Here is a 13,896-nt window from a genome sequence, read left to right on the forward strand (position 1 = left end):
CTTCAACATTCTTCCCATTTTGTCTGCCTCTGCCCTCTCAGGGAGCAAATCCCCAGAATTTAATTGGAAATGACTCACTGATGTTGTTAAAGAATTTGAAACACTGCTACTTGACTTGCAGCACCTGAGCCCAGCTCCGACATTGATGTCTTTGGTGATTGACAGCTCATAGTATGAATTCGGGTTGCACTGTAGCCAGTACATTATGACAGATTGATGACACGTAGACTTTGCATTGCAAGCATTCAAACTTGACCCTTTGAAAACAGGTTACTCAACAAAATCCTTGAGAAGCTGCTGGAAGAAGTGATTGCAATCAGAGTCATCAGAGGCTCATTTCATCCTCAAGTAAAAATTGACAAATGTGATGGCTGGGAATCGAACACACGTCAATTACTTGGAAGATAACCATGCTTACCACTGCACCACCATCACACAAGTGAAAACAAACGTTGCTAAACCGCACAGTAAATCTGCAGCTTTTTCTGAAGCCGTTTTTGTTCCTTCTGATGCAATTCGACAGATTTGATGAAATGTCACAACACATGTAATGCAAGATAGACAGATAAAAGAAAGCATCGAAGGAACCAGCTAAAAATTGCAATATTTTGCTCACAATTAAATAAATTACAGATTCACACAATGTATGTCAAGTGTCAACTGGGTATTCCTTCAACATTCTTCCCATTTTGTCTGCCTCTGCCCTCTCAGGGAGCAAGTCCCCAGAATTTAACTGGAAATGACTCACTGATGTTGTTAAAGAAATTGAAATACTGCTGCTTGACTTGCAGGGCCTGAGCCCCGCTCCGACATTGATGTCTTTGGTGATTGACAGCTCATAGTATGAATTCGGGTTGCACTGTAGCCAGTACATTATGACAGATTGATGACACGTAGACTTTGCATGGCAAGCATTCATACATGACCCTTTGAAAACAGGTTACTCAATAAAATCCATGAGATGCTGCTGTAAGAACTGCTTGCAACCAGAGTCATCAGAGGCTCATTTCATCCTAATGTGGAAATTGACAAATGTGATGGGAGGGAATCGAACCCAGATCAATTGCTTGGAAGACAACCATGATTACCACTGCACCACCATCAAACAACTGAATGCATGTTTTGATAAACTGCATAGTAATCCTGCAGCTTTTTCTGCAGCAGGTTTTGTTCCTTCTGATGCAATTCGACAGATTTGATGAAAGGTAACATCACATGTAATGCAAGATAGACAAATAAAAGAAAGCATCGAAGGAACCAGCTAAAAATTGCAATATTTTGCTCACAATTAAATGAATTCCAGATTCACACAATGTATGTCAAGTGTCAACTGGGTATTCTTCAACATTCTTTCCATTTTGTCTGCCTCTGCCCTCTCAGGGAGCAATTCCCCAGAATTTAACTGGAAATGACTCACTGATGTTGTCAAAGAATTTGAAACACTGCTGCTTGACTTGCAGGGCCTGAGCCCAGCTGCAACATTGACGTCTATGGTGATTGACAGTTCATACGATGAATTCAGGTAGCACTGTCGCCAGTACATTATGACAGATTGATGACACGTAGACTTTGCATTGCAAGCATTCAAACATGACCCTTTGAAAACAGGTTGCTCAACAAAATCCATGAGATGCTGCTGTAAGAACTGCTTGCAACCAGAGTCATCAGAGGTTCATTTCATCCTAAAGTAGAAATTGACAAATGTGATGGCTGGGAATCACACCCAGGTCAACTGCTTGGAATGCAACCATGCTTACCACTGCACCACCATCACACAGCTGAAAACAAACTTTGATAAACCGCACAGTAATTCTGCAGCTTTTTCAGAAGCCGTTTTTGTTCCTTCTGATGCAATTCGACAGATTTGTTGAAAGGTAACATCACATGAAATGCAAGATAGACAGATAAAAGAAAGCATCGAAGGAACCAGCTAAAAATTGCAATATTTTGCTCACAATTAAATCAATTCCAGATTCACACAATGTATGTCAAGTGTCAACTGGGTATTCCTTCAACATTCTTCCCATTTTGTCTGCCTCTGCCCTCTCAGGGAGCAAATCCCCAGAATTTAATTGGAAATGACTCACTGATGTTGTTAAAGAATTTGAAACACTGCTACTTGACTTGCAGCACCTGAGCCCAGCTCCGACATTGATGTCTTTGGTGATTGACAGCTCATAGTATGAATTCGGGTTGCACTGTAGCCAGTACATTATGACAGATTGATGACACACAGACTTTGCATTGCAAGCATTCAAACTTGACCCTTTGAAAACAGGTTACTCAACAAAATCCTTGAGAAGCTGCTGGAAGAAGTGATTGCAATCAGAGTCATCAGAGGCTCATTTCATCCTCAAGTGAAAATGGAATTGCTGGGAATTGAACCCAGATCAGCTGCTTGGAAGCAAACCATGCATACCACTGCACCACCATGACACAACTGAAAGCAAGCTTTGATAAACCGCAGAGTAATCCTTCAGCTTCTCCTGAAGCCGTTTTTGTTCCTTCTGATGCAATTCGACAGATTTGATGAAAGGTAACATCACATGGAATGCAAGATAGACAAATAAAAGAAAGCATCGAAGGAACCAGCTAAAAATTGCAATATTTTGGTCACAATTAAATGAATTCCAGATTCACACAATGTTTCTAAAGTGTCAACTGGGTATTCTTCAACATTCTTCCCATTTTGTCTGCCTCTGCCCTCTCAGGGAGCAATTCCCCAGAACTTAACTGGAAATGACTCACTGATGTTGTTAAAGAATTTGAAACACTGCTGCTTGACTTGCAGTGCCTGAGCCCAGCTGCAACATTGACGTCTTTGGTGATTGACAGCTCATACTATGAATTCAGGTAGCACTGTCGCCAGTACATTATGACAGATTGATGACACGTAGACTTTGCATTGCAAGCATTCAAACATGACCCTTTGAAAACAGGTTGCTCAACAAAATCCATGAGATGCTGCTGTAAGAACTGCTTGCAACCAGAGTCATCAGAGGTTCATTTCATCCTAAAGTAGAAATTGACAAATGTGATGGCTGGGAATCACACCCAGGTCAACTGCTTGGAATGCAACCATGCTTACCACTGCACCACCATCACACAGCTGAAAACAAACTTTGATAAACCGCACAGTAATTCTGCAGCTTTTTCAGAAGCCGTTTTTGTTCCTTCTGATGCAATTCGACAGATTTGATGAAAGGTAACATCACATGAAATGCAAGATAGACAGATAAAAGAAAGCATCGAAGGAACCAGCTAAAAATTGCAATATTTTGCTCACAATTAAATAAATTACAGATTCACACAATGTATGTCAAGTGTCAACTGGGTATTCCTTCAACATTCTTCCCATTTTGTCTGCCTCTGCCCTCTCAGGGAGCAAATCCCCAGAATTTAATTGGAAATGACTCACTGATGTTGTTAAAGAATTTGAAACACTGCTACTTGACTTGCAGCACCTGAGCCCAGCTCCGACATTGATGTCTTTGGTGATTGACAGCTCATAGTATGAATTCGGGTTGCACTGTAGCCAGTACATTATGACAGATTGATGACACGTAGACTTTGCATTGCAAGCATTCAAACTTGACCCTTTGAAAACAGGTTACTCAACAAAATCCTTGAGAAGCTGCTGGAAGAAGTGATTGCAATCAGAGTCATCAGAGGCTCATTTCATCCTCAAGTAAAAATTGACAAATGTGATGGCTGGGAATCGAACACACGTCAATTACTTGGAAGATAACCATGCTTACCACTGCACCACCGTCACACAAGTGAAAACAAACGTTGCTAAACCGCACAGTAAATCTGCAGCTTTTTCTGAAGCCGTTTTTGTTCCTTCTGATGCAATTCGACAGATTTGATGAAATGTCACAACACATGTAATGCAAGATAGACAGATAAAAGAAAGCATCGAAGGAACCAGCTAAAAATTGCAATATTTTGCTCACAATTAAATAAATTACAGATTCACACAATGTATGTCAAGTGTCAACTGGGTATTCCTTCAACATTCTTCCCATTTTGTCTGCCTCTGCCCTCTCAGGGAGCAAGTCCCCAGAATTTAACTGGAAATGACTCACTGATGTTGTTAAAGAAATTGAAATACTGCTGCTTGACTTGCAGGGCCTGAGCCCCGCTCCGACATTGATGTCTTTGGTGATTGACAGCTCATAGTATGAATTCGGGTTGCACTGCAGCCAGTACATTATGACAGATTGATGACACGTAGACTTTGCATTGCAAGCATTCATACATGACCCTTTGAAAACAGGTTACTCAATAAAATCCATGAGATGCTGCTGTAAGAACTGCTTGCAACCAGAGTCATCAGAGGTTCATTTCATCCTCAAGTAGAAATTGACAAATGTGATGGCTGGGAATCACACCCAGGTCAACTGCTTGGAAGACAACCATGATTACCACTGCACCACCATCACACAACTGAATGCAAGTTTTGATAAACTGCATAGTAATCCTGCAGCTTTTTCTGAAGCAGGTTTTGTTCCTTCTGATGCAATTCGACAGATTTGATGAAAGGTAACATCACATGTAATGCAAGATAGACAGATAAAAGAAAGCATCGAAGAAAGCAGCTAAAAATTGCAATATTTTGCTCACAATTAAATGAATTCCAGATTCACAGAATGTATGTAAAGTGTCAACTGGGGATTCCTTCAACATTCTTCCCATTTTGTCTGCCTCTGCCCTCTCAGGGAGCAAATCCCCAGAATTTAACTGGATATGACTCACTGATGTTGTTAAAGAATTTGAAACACTGCTGCTTGACTTGCAGCGCCAGAACCCAGCTCCGACATTGATGTCTTTGGTGATTGACAGCTCATAGTATGAATTCGGGTTGCACTGTAGCCAGTACATTATGACAGATTGATGACACGTAGACTTTGCATTGCAAGCATTCAAACATGACCCTTTGAAAACAGGTTGCTCAACAAAATCCTTGAGAAGCTGCTGGAAGAAGTGATTGCAATTGGGGTCATCAGAGGCTCATTTCATCCTCAAGTGAAAATGGAATTGCTGGGAATCGAACCCAGATCAGCTGCTTGGAAGCGAACCATGCATACCACTGCACCACCATGACACAACTGAAAGTAAGCTTTGATAAACCGCAGAGTAATCCTTCAGCTTCTCCTGAAGCCGTTTTTGTTCCTTCTGATGCAATTCGACAGATTTGATGAAAGGTAACATCACATGGAATGCAAGATAGACAAATAAAAGAAAGCATCGAAGGAACCAGCTAAAAATTGCAATATTTTGCTCACAATTAAATGAATTCCAGATTCACACAATGTATGTCAAGTGTCAACTGGGTATTCTTCAACATTCTTCCCATTTTGTCTGCCTCTGCCCTGTCAGGGAGCAAATCCCCAGAATTTAACTGGAAATGACTCACTGATGTTGTCAAATAATTTGAAACACTGCTGCTTGACTTGCAGGGCCTGAGCCCAGCTGCAACATTGACGTCTATGGTGATTGACAGTTCATACGATGAATTCAGGTAGCACTGTCGCCAGTACATTATGACAGATTGATGACACGTAGACTTTGCATTGCAAGCATTCAAACATGACCCTTTGAAAACAGGTTGCTCAACAAAATCCATGAGATGCTGCTGTAAGAACTGCTTGCAACCAGAGTCATCAGAGGTTCATTTCATCCTCAAGTAGAAATTGACAAATGTGATGGCTGGGAATCACACCCAGGTCAACTGCTTGGAATGCAACCATGCTTACCACTGCACCACCATCACACAGCTGAAAACAAACTTTGATAAACCGCACAGTAATTCTGCAGCTTTTTCAGAAGCCGTTTTTGTTCCTTCTGATGCAATTCGACAGATTTGATGAAAGGTAACATCACATGAAATGCAAGATAGACAGATAAAAGAAAGCATCGAAGGAACCAGCTAAAAATTGCAATATTTTGCTCACAATTAAATCAATTCCAGATTCACACAATGTATGTCAAGTGTCAACTGGGTATTCCTTCAACATTCTTCCCATTTTGTCTGCCTCTGCCCTCTCAGGGAGCAAATCCCCAGAATTTAATTGGAAATGACTCACTGATGTTGTTAAAGAATTTGAAACACTGCTACTTGACTTGCAGCACCTGAGCCCAGCTCCGACATTGATGTCTTTGGTGATTGACAGCTCATAGTATGAATTCGGGTTGCACTGTAGCCAGTACATTATGACAGATTGATGACACGTAGACTTTGCATTGCAAGCATTCAAACTTGACCCTTTGAAAACAGGTTACTCAACAAAATCCTTGAGAAACTGCTGGAAGAAGTGATTGCAATCAGAGTCATCAGAGGCTCATTTAATCCTCAAGTAAAAATTGACAAATGTGATGGCTGGGAATCGAACACACGTCAATTACTGGGAAGATAACCATGCTTACCACTGCACCACCATCACACAAGTGAAAACAAACGTTGCTAAACCGCACAGTAAATCTGCAGCTTTTTCTGAAGCCGTTTTTGTTCCTTCTGATGCAATTCGACAGATTTGATGAAATGTCACAACACATGTAATGCAAGATAGACAGATAAAAGAAAGCATCGAAGGAACCAGCTAAAAATTGCAATATTTTGCTCACAATTAAATAAATTACAGATTCACACAATGTATGTCAAGTGTCAACTGGGTATTCCTTCAACATTCTTCCCATTTTGTCTGCCTCTGCCCTCTCAGGGAGCAAGTCCCCAGAATTTAACTGGAAATGACTCACTGATGTTGTTAAAGAAATTGAAATACTGCTGCTTGACTTGCAGGGCCTGAGCCCCGCTCCGACATTGATGTCTTTGGTGATTGACAGCTCATAGTATGAATTCGGGTTGCACTGTAGCCAGTACATTATGACAGATTGATGACACGTAGACTTTGCATTGCAAGCATTCATACATGACCCTTTGAAAACAGGTTACTCAATAAAATCCATGAGATGCTGCTGTAAGAACTGCTTGCAACCAGAGTCATCAGAGGCTCATTTCATCCTAATGTGGAAATTGACAAATGTGATGGGAGGGAATCTAACCCAGATCAATTGCTTGGAAGACAACCATGATTACCACTGCACCACCATCAAACAACTGAATGCAAGTTTTGATAAACTGCATAGTAATCCTGCAGCTTTTTCTGAAGCAGGTTTTGTTCCTTCTGATGCAATTCGACAGATTTGATGAAAGGTAACATCACATGTAATGCAAGATAGACAAATAAAAGAAAGCATCGAAGGAACCAGCTAAAAATTGCAATATTTTGCTCACAATTAAATGAATTCCAGATTCACACAATGTATGTCAAGTGTCAACTGGGTATTCTTCAACATTCTTTCCATTTTGTCTGCCTCTGCCCTCTCAGGGAGCAATTCCCCAGAATTTAACTGGAAATGACTCACTGATGTTGTCAAAGAATTTGAAACACTGCTGCTTGACTTGCAGGGCCTGAGCCCAGCTGCAACATTGACGTCTATGGTGATTGACAGTTCATACGATGAATTCAGGTAGCACTGTCGCCAGTACATTATGACAGATTGATGACACGTAGACTTTGCATTGCAAGCATTCAAACATGACCCTTTGAAAACAGGTTGCTCAACAAAATCCATGAGATGCTGCTGTAAGAACTGCTTGCAACCAGAGTCATCAGAGGTTCATTTCATCCTAAAGTAGAAATTGACAAATGTGATGGCTGGGAATCACACCCAGGTCAACTGCTTGGAATGCAACCATGCTTACCACTGCACCACCATCACACAGCTGAAAACAAACTTTGATAAACCGCACAGTAATTCTGCAGCTTTTTCAGAAGCCGTTTTTGTTCCTTCTGATGCAATTCGACAGATTTGATGAAAGGTAACATCACATGAAATGCAAGATAGACAGATAAAAGAAAGCATCGAAGGAACCAGCTAAAAATTGCAATATTTTGCTCACAATTAAATCAATTCCAGATTCACACAATGTATGTCAAGTGTCAACTGGGTATTCCTTCAACATTCTTCCCATTTTGTCTGCCTCTGCCCTCTCAGGGAGCAAATCCCCAGAATTTAATTGGAAATGACTCACTGATGTTGTTAAAGAATTTGAAACACTGCTACTTGACTTGCAGCACCTGAGCCCAGCTCCGACATTGATGTCTTTGGTGATTGACAGCTCATAGTATGAATTCGGGTTGCACTGTAGCCAGTACATTATGACAGATTGATGACACGTAGACTTTGCATTGCAAGCATTCAAACTTGACCCTTTGAAAACAGGTTACTCAACAAAATCCTTGAGAAGCTGCTGGAAGAAGTGATTGCAATCAGAGTCATCAGAGGCTCATTTCATCTTCAAGTAAAAATTGACAAATGTGATGGCTGGGAATCGAACACACGTCAATTACTGGGAAGATAACCATGCTTACCACTGCACCACCATCACACAAGTGAAAAGAAACGTTGCTAAACCGCACAGTAAATCTGCAGCTTTTTCTGAAGCCGTTTTTGTTCCTTCTGATGCAATTCGACAGATTTGATGAAATGTAACATCACATGTAATGCAAGATAGACAGATAAAAGAAGGCATCGAAGGAACCAGCTAAAAATTGCAATATTTTGCTCACAATTAAATGAATTCCAGATTCACACAATGTGTGTCAAGTGTCAAATGGGGATTCCTTCAACATTCTTCCCAATTGTCTGCCTCTGCCCTCTCAGGGAGCAATTTCCCAGAATTTAACTGGAAATGACTCACTGATGTTGTTAAAGAATTAGAAACACTGCTGCTTGACTTGCAGGACCTGAGCCCAGCTCCAACATTGATGTCTTTGGTCATTGACAGCTCATACTATGCATTCAGGTAGCACTGTAGCCAGTACATTATGACACATTGATGACACATAGACTGTGCATTGCAAGCATTCGTATGTGACCCTTTGAAAACAGGTTGCTCAACAAAATTCTTGATTTGCTGCTGAAAGAACTGTTTGCAACTAGAGGTTCATTTCATCCTCAAGCAGAAATTGACAAATGTGATAGCTGGGAATCATTCCCATGTGAACTGCTTGGAACGCAACCATGCTTACCACTGCACCACCATGAAACAAGTGTAAACAAACTTTGATAAACCGCACAGTAATCCTGCAGCTTTTTCTGAAGCCGTTTTTGTTCCTTCTGATGCAATTCGACAGATTTGATGAAAGGTAACATCACATGTAATGCAAGATAGACAGATAAAAGAAAGCATCGAAGGAACCAGCTAAAAATTGCAATATTTTGCTCACAATTAAATGAATTCCAGATTCACACAATGTATGTCAAGTGTCAACTGGGTATTCTTCAACATTCTTCCCATTTTGTCTGCCTCTGCCCTCTCAGGGAGCAGTTCCCCAGAATTTAACTGGAAATGACTCACTGATGTTGTTAAAGAATTTGAAACACTGCTGCTTGACTTGCAGGGCTTGAGCCCAGCTGCAACATTGACGTCTATGGTGATTGACAGTTCATACAATGAATTCAGGTAGCACTGTCGCCAGTACATTGTGACACATTGACTTTGCATTGCAAGCATTCAAACATGACCCTTTGAAAACAGGTTGCTCAACAAAATCCATGAGCTGCGGCTGGAAGAACTGCTTGCAATCAGAGTCATATTTCATTCTCAAGTAGAAATTGACAAATGTGATGGCCGGGAATCGAACCCAGGTCAACTGCTTGGAAGGCAACCATGCTTACCACTGCACCACCATCACACAGCTGAAAACTAACTTTGATAAACCGCACAGTAATCCTGCAGCTTTTTCTGAAGCCGTTTTTGTTCCTTCTGATGCAACTCGACAGATTTGATGAAAGGTAACATCACATGTAATGCAAGATAGACAGATAAAAGAAAGCATCGAAGGAACCAGCTAAAAATTGCAATATTTTGCTCACAATTAAATGAATTCCAGATTCACACAATGTATGTCAAGTGTCAACTGGGTATTCTTCAACATTCTTTCCATTTTGTCTGCCTCTGCCCTCTCAGGGAGCAAATCCCCAGAATTTAACTGGAAATGACTCACTGATGTTGAGGAATTTGAAATACTGCTGCTTGACTTGCAGGTCCTGAGCCCAGCTGCAACATTGACGTCTATGGTGATTGACAGCTCATACTGTGAATTCAGGTAGCACTGTCGCCAGTACATTATGACACATTGACTTTGCATTGCAAGCATTCAAACACGACCCTTTGAAAACAGGTTGCTCAACAAAATCCATGAGCTGCGGCTGGAAGAACTACTTGCAACCAGAGTCATCAGAGGTTCATTTCATTCTCAAGTAGAAATTGACAAATGTGATGGCTGGGAATCGAACCCAGGTCAACTGCTTGGAAGGCAACCATGCTTACCACTGCACCACCATCACACAGCTTAAAACTAACTTTGATAAACCGCACAGTAATCCTGCAGCTTTTTCTGAAGCCGTTTTTGTTCCTTCTGATGCAACTCGACAGATTTGATGAAAGGTAACATCACATGTAATGCAAGATAGACAGATAAAAGAAGGCATCGAAGGAACCAGCTAAAAATTGCAATATTTTGCTCACAATTAAATGAATTCCAGATTCACACAATGTATGTCAAGTGTCAACTGGGTATTCTTCAACATTCTTCCCATTTTGTCTGCCTCTGCCCTCTCAGGGAGCAATTCCCCAGAATTTAACTGGAAATGACTCACTGATGTTGTTAAAGAATTTGAAACACTGCTGCTTGACTTGCAGGGCCTGAGCCCAGCTGCAACATTGACGTCGATGGTGATTGACAGCTCATACTATGAATTCAGGTAGCACTGTCGCCAGTACATTATGACACATTGACTTTGCATTGCAAACATTCAAACATGACCCTTTGAAAACAGGTTGCTCAACAAAATCCATGAGCTGCGGCTGGATGAACTGCTTGCAACCAGAGTCATCAGAGGTTCATTTCATTCTCAAGTAGAAATTGACAAATGTGATGGCTGGGAATCGAACCCAGGTCAATTGTTTGGCAGACAACCATGCTGACCACTGCACCACCATCACACAGCTGAAAACAACCTTTGATAAACCGCACAGTAATCCTGCAGCTTTTTCTGAAGCCGTTTTTGTTCCTTCTGATGCAACTCGACAGATTTGATGAAAGGTAACATCACATGTAATGCAAGATAGACAGATAAAAGAAGGCATCGAAGGAACCAGCTAAAAATTGCAATATTTTGCTCACAATTAAATGAATTCCAGATTCACACAATGTATGTCAAGTGTCAACTGGGTATTCTTCAACATTCTTTCCATTTTGTCTGCCTCTGCCCTCTCAGGGAGCAAATCCCCAGAATTTAACTGGAAATGACTCACTGATGTTGAGGAATTTGAAACACTGCTGCTTGATTTGCAGGGCCTGAGCCCAGCTGCAACATTTACGTCGGTGGTGATTGACAGCTCATACTATGAATTCAGGTAGCACTGTCGCCAGTACATTATGACACATTGACTTTGCATTGCAAGCATTCAAACATGACCCTTTGAAAACAGGTTGCTCAACAAAAGCCATGAGCTGCGGCTGGAAGAACTGCTTGCAACCAGAGTCATCAGAGGTTCATTTCATTCTCAAGTAGAAATTGACAAATGTGTTGGCTGGGAAGCGAACCCAGGTCAACTGCTTGGAAGGCAACCATGCTTACCACTGCACCACCATCACACTGCTGAAAACTAACTTTGATAAACCGCACAGTAATCCTGCAGCTTTTTCTGAAAACGTTTTTGTTCCTTCTGATGCAACTCGACAGATTTGATGAAAGGTAACATCACATGTAATGCAAGATAGACAGATAAAAGAAGGCATCGAAGGAACCAGCTAAAAATTGCAATATTTTGCTCACAATTAAATGAATTCCAGATTCACACAATGTATGTCAAGTGTCAACTGGTAATTCTTCAACATTCTTCCCATTTTGTCTGCCTCTGCCCTCTCAGGGAGCAATTCCCCAGAATTTAACTGGAAATGACTCACTGATGTTGTTAAAGAATTTGAAACACTGCTGCTTGACTTGCAGGGCCTGAGCCCAGCTGCAACATTGACGTCTATGGTGATTGACAGTTCATACTATGAATTCAGGTAGCACTGTCGCCAGTACATTATGACACGTCGACTTTGCATTGCAAACATTCAAACATGACCCTTTGAAAACAGGTTGCTCAACAAAATCCATGAGCTGCAGCTGGAAGAACTGCTTGCAACCAGAGTCATCAGAGGTTCATTTCATTCTCAAGTAGAAATTGACAAATGTGATGGCTGGGAATCGAACCCAGGTCAATTGTTTGGAAGGCAACCATGCTTACCACTGCACCACCATCACACAGCTGAAAACAACCTTTGATAAACCGCACAGTAATCCTGCAGCTTTTTCTGAAGCCGTTTTTGTTCCTTCTGATGCAACTCGACAGATTTGATGAAAGGTAACATCACATGTAATGCAAGATAGACAGATAAAAGAAGGCATCGAAGGAACCAGCTAAAAATTGCAATATTTTGCTCACAATTAAATGAATTCCAGATTCACACAATGTATGTCAAGTGTCAACTGGGTATTCTTCAACATTCTTCCCATTTTGTCTGCCTCTGCCCTCTCAGGGAGCAAATCCCCAGAATTTAATTGGAAATTACTCACTGATGTTGTTGAGGATTTTGAAATACTGCTGCTTGACTTGCAGGGCCTGAGCCCAGCTGCAACATTGACGTCTATGGTGATTGACAGCTCATACTATGAATTCAGGTAGCACTGTCGCCAGTACATTATGACACATTGACTTTGCATTGCAAGCATTCAAACATGACCCTTTGAAAACAGGTTGCTCAACAAAAGCCATGAGCTGCGGCTGGAAGAACTGCTTGCAACCAGAGTCATCAGAGGTTCATTTCATTCTCAAGTAGAAATTGACAAATGTGATGGCTGGGAAGCGAACCCAGGTCAACTGCTTGGAAGGCAACCATGCTTACCACTGCACCACCATCACACTGTTGAAAACTAACTTTGATAAACCGCACAGTAATCCTGCAGCTTTTTCTGAAAACGTTTTTGTTCCTTCTGATGCAACTCGACAGATTTGATGAAAGGTAACATCACATGTAATGCAAGATAGACAGATAAAAGAAAGCATCGAAGGAACCAGCTAAAAATTGCAATATTTTGCTCACAATTAAATGAATTCCAGATTCACACAATGTATGTCAAGTGTCAACTGGGTATTCTTCAACATTCTTCCCATTTTGTCTGCCTCTGCCCTCTCAGGGAGCAAATCCCCAGAATTTTACTGGAAATGACTCACTGATTTTGAGTAATTTGAAATACTGCTGCTTGACTTGCAGGGCCTGAGCCCAGCTGCAACATTTACGTCTATGGTGATTGACAGCTCATACTATGAATTCAGGTGGCACTGTTGCCAGTACATTATGACACATTGACTTTGCATTGCAAGCATTCAAACATGACCCTTTGAAAACAGGTTGCTCAACAAAATCCATGAGCTGCAGCTGGAAGAACTGCTTGCAACCAGAGTCATCAGAGGTTCATTTCATTCTCAAGTAGAAATTGACAAATGTGATGGCTGGGAATCAAACCCAGGTCAATTGTTTGGAAGGCAACCATGCTTACCACTGCACCACCATCACACAGCTGAAAACAACCTTTGATAAACCGCACAGTAATCCTGCAGCTTTTTCTGAAGCCGTTTTTGTTCCTTCTGATGCAACTCGACAGATTTGATGAAAGGTAACATCACATGTAATGCAAGATAGACAGATAAAAGAAGGCATCGAAGGAACCAGCTAAAAATTGCAATATTTTGCTCACAATTAAATGAAT

At 41.2% G+C, this 13,896-nt stretch overlaps 6 non-coding genes across 6 annotated transcripts; all 6 read right to left on the minus strand.

Moving 5' to 3' along the window:
* Positions 1-9,692: 9,692 nt before the first annotated feature.
* On the minus strand, positions 9,693-9,764 carry trnag-ucc (transfer RNA glycine (anticodon UCC)). Its single transcript has one exon. It is a non-coding gene; the product is annotated as a tRNA-Gly (tRNA).
* A 583-nt stretch (positions 9,765-10,347) lies between these two features.
* Positions 10,348-10,419, minus strand: trnag-ucc (transfer RNA glycine (anticodon UCC)). The gene has a single exon. It is a non-coding gene; the product is annotated as a tRNA-Gly (tRNA).
* A 586-nt stretch (positions 10,420-11,005) lies between these two features.
* trnag-gcc (transfer RNA glycine (anticodon GCC)) lies at positions 11,006-11,077 on the minus strand. The gene has a single exon. It is a non-coding gene; the product is annotated as a tRNA-Gly (tRNA).
* A 1,241-nt stretch (positions 11,078-12,318) lies between these two features.
* On the minus strand, positions 12,319-12,390 carry trnag-ucc (transfer RNA glycine (anticodon UCC)). The gene has a single exon. It is a non-coding gene; the product is annotated as a tRNA-Gly (tRNA).
* Positions 12,391-12,976: 586 nt separating this feature from the next.
* trnag-ucc (transfer RNA glycine (anticodon UCC)) lies at positions 12,977-13,048 on the minus strand. The gene has a single exon. It is a non-coding gene; the product is annotated as a tRNA-Gly (tRNA).
* Positions 13,049-13,631: 583 nt separating this feature from the next.
* Positions 13,632-13,703, minus strand: trnag-ucc (transfer RNA glycine (anticodon UCC)). Its single transcript has one exon. It is a non-coding gene; the product is annotated as a tRNA-Gly (tRNA).
* Positions 13,704-13,896: the final 193 nt, after the last annotated feature.

The sequence above is a fragment of the Pristiophorus japonicus genome, chromosome 19 (assembly GCF_044704955.1).
Source record: "Pristiophorus japonicus isolate sPriJap1 chromosome 19, sPriJap1.hap1, whole genome shotgun sequence".
Lineage (NCBI taxonomy): Eukaryota > Metazoa > Chordata > Chondrichthyes > Pristiophoridae > Pristiophorus > Pristiophorus japonicus.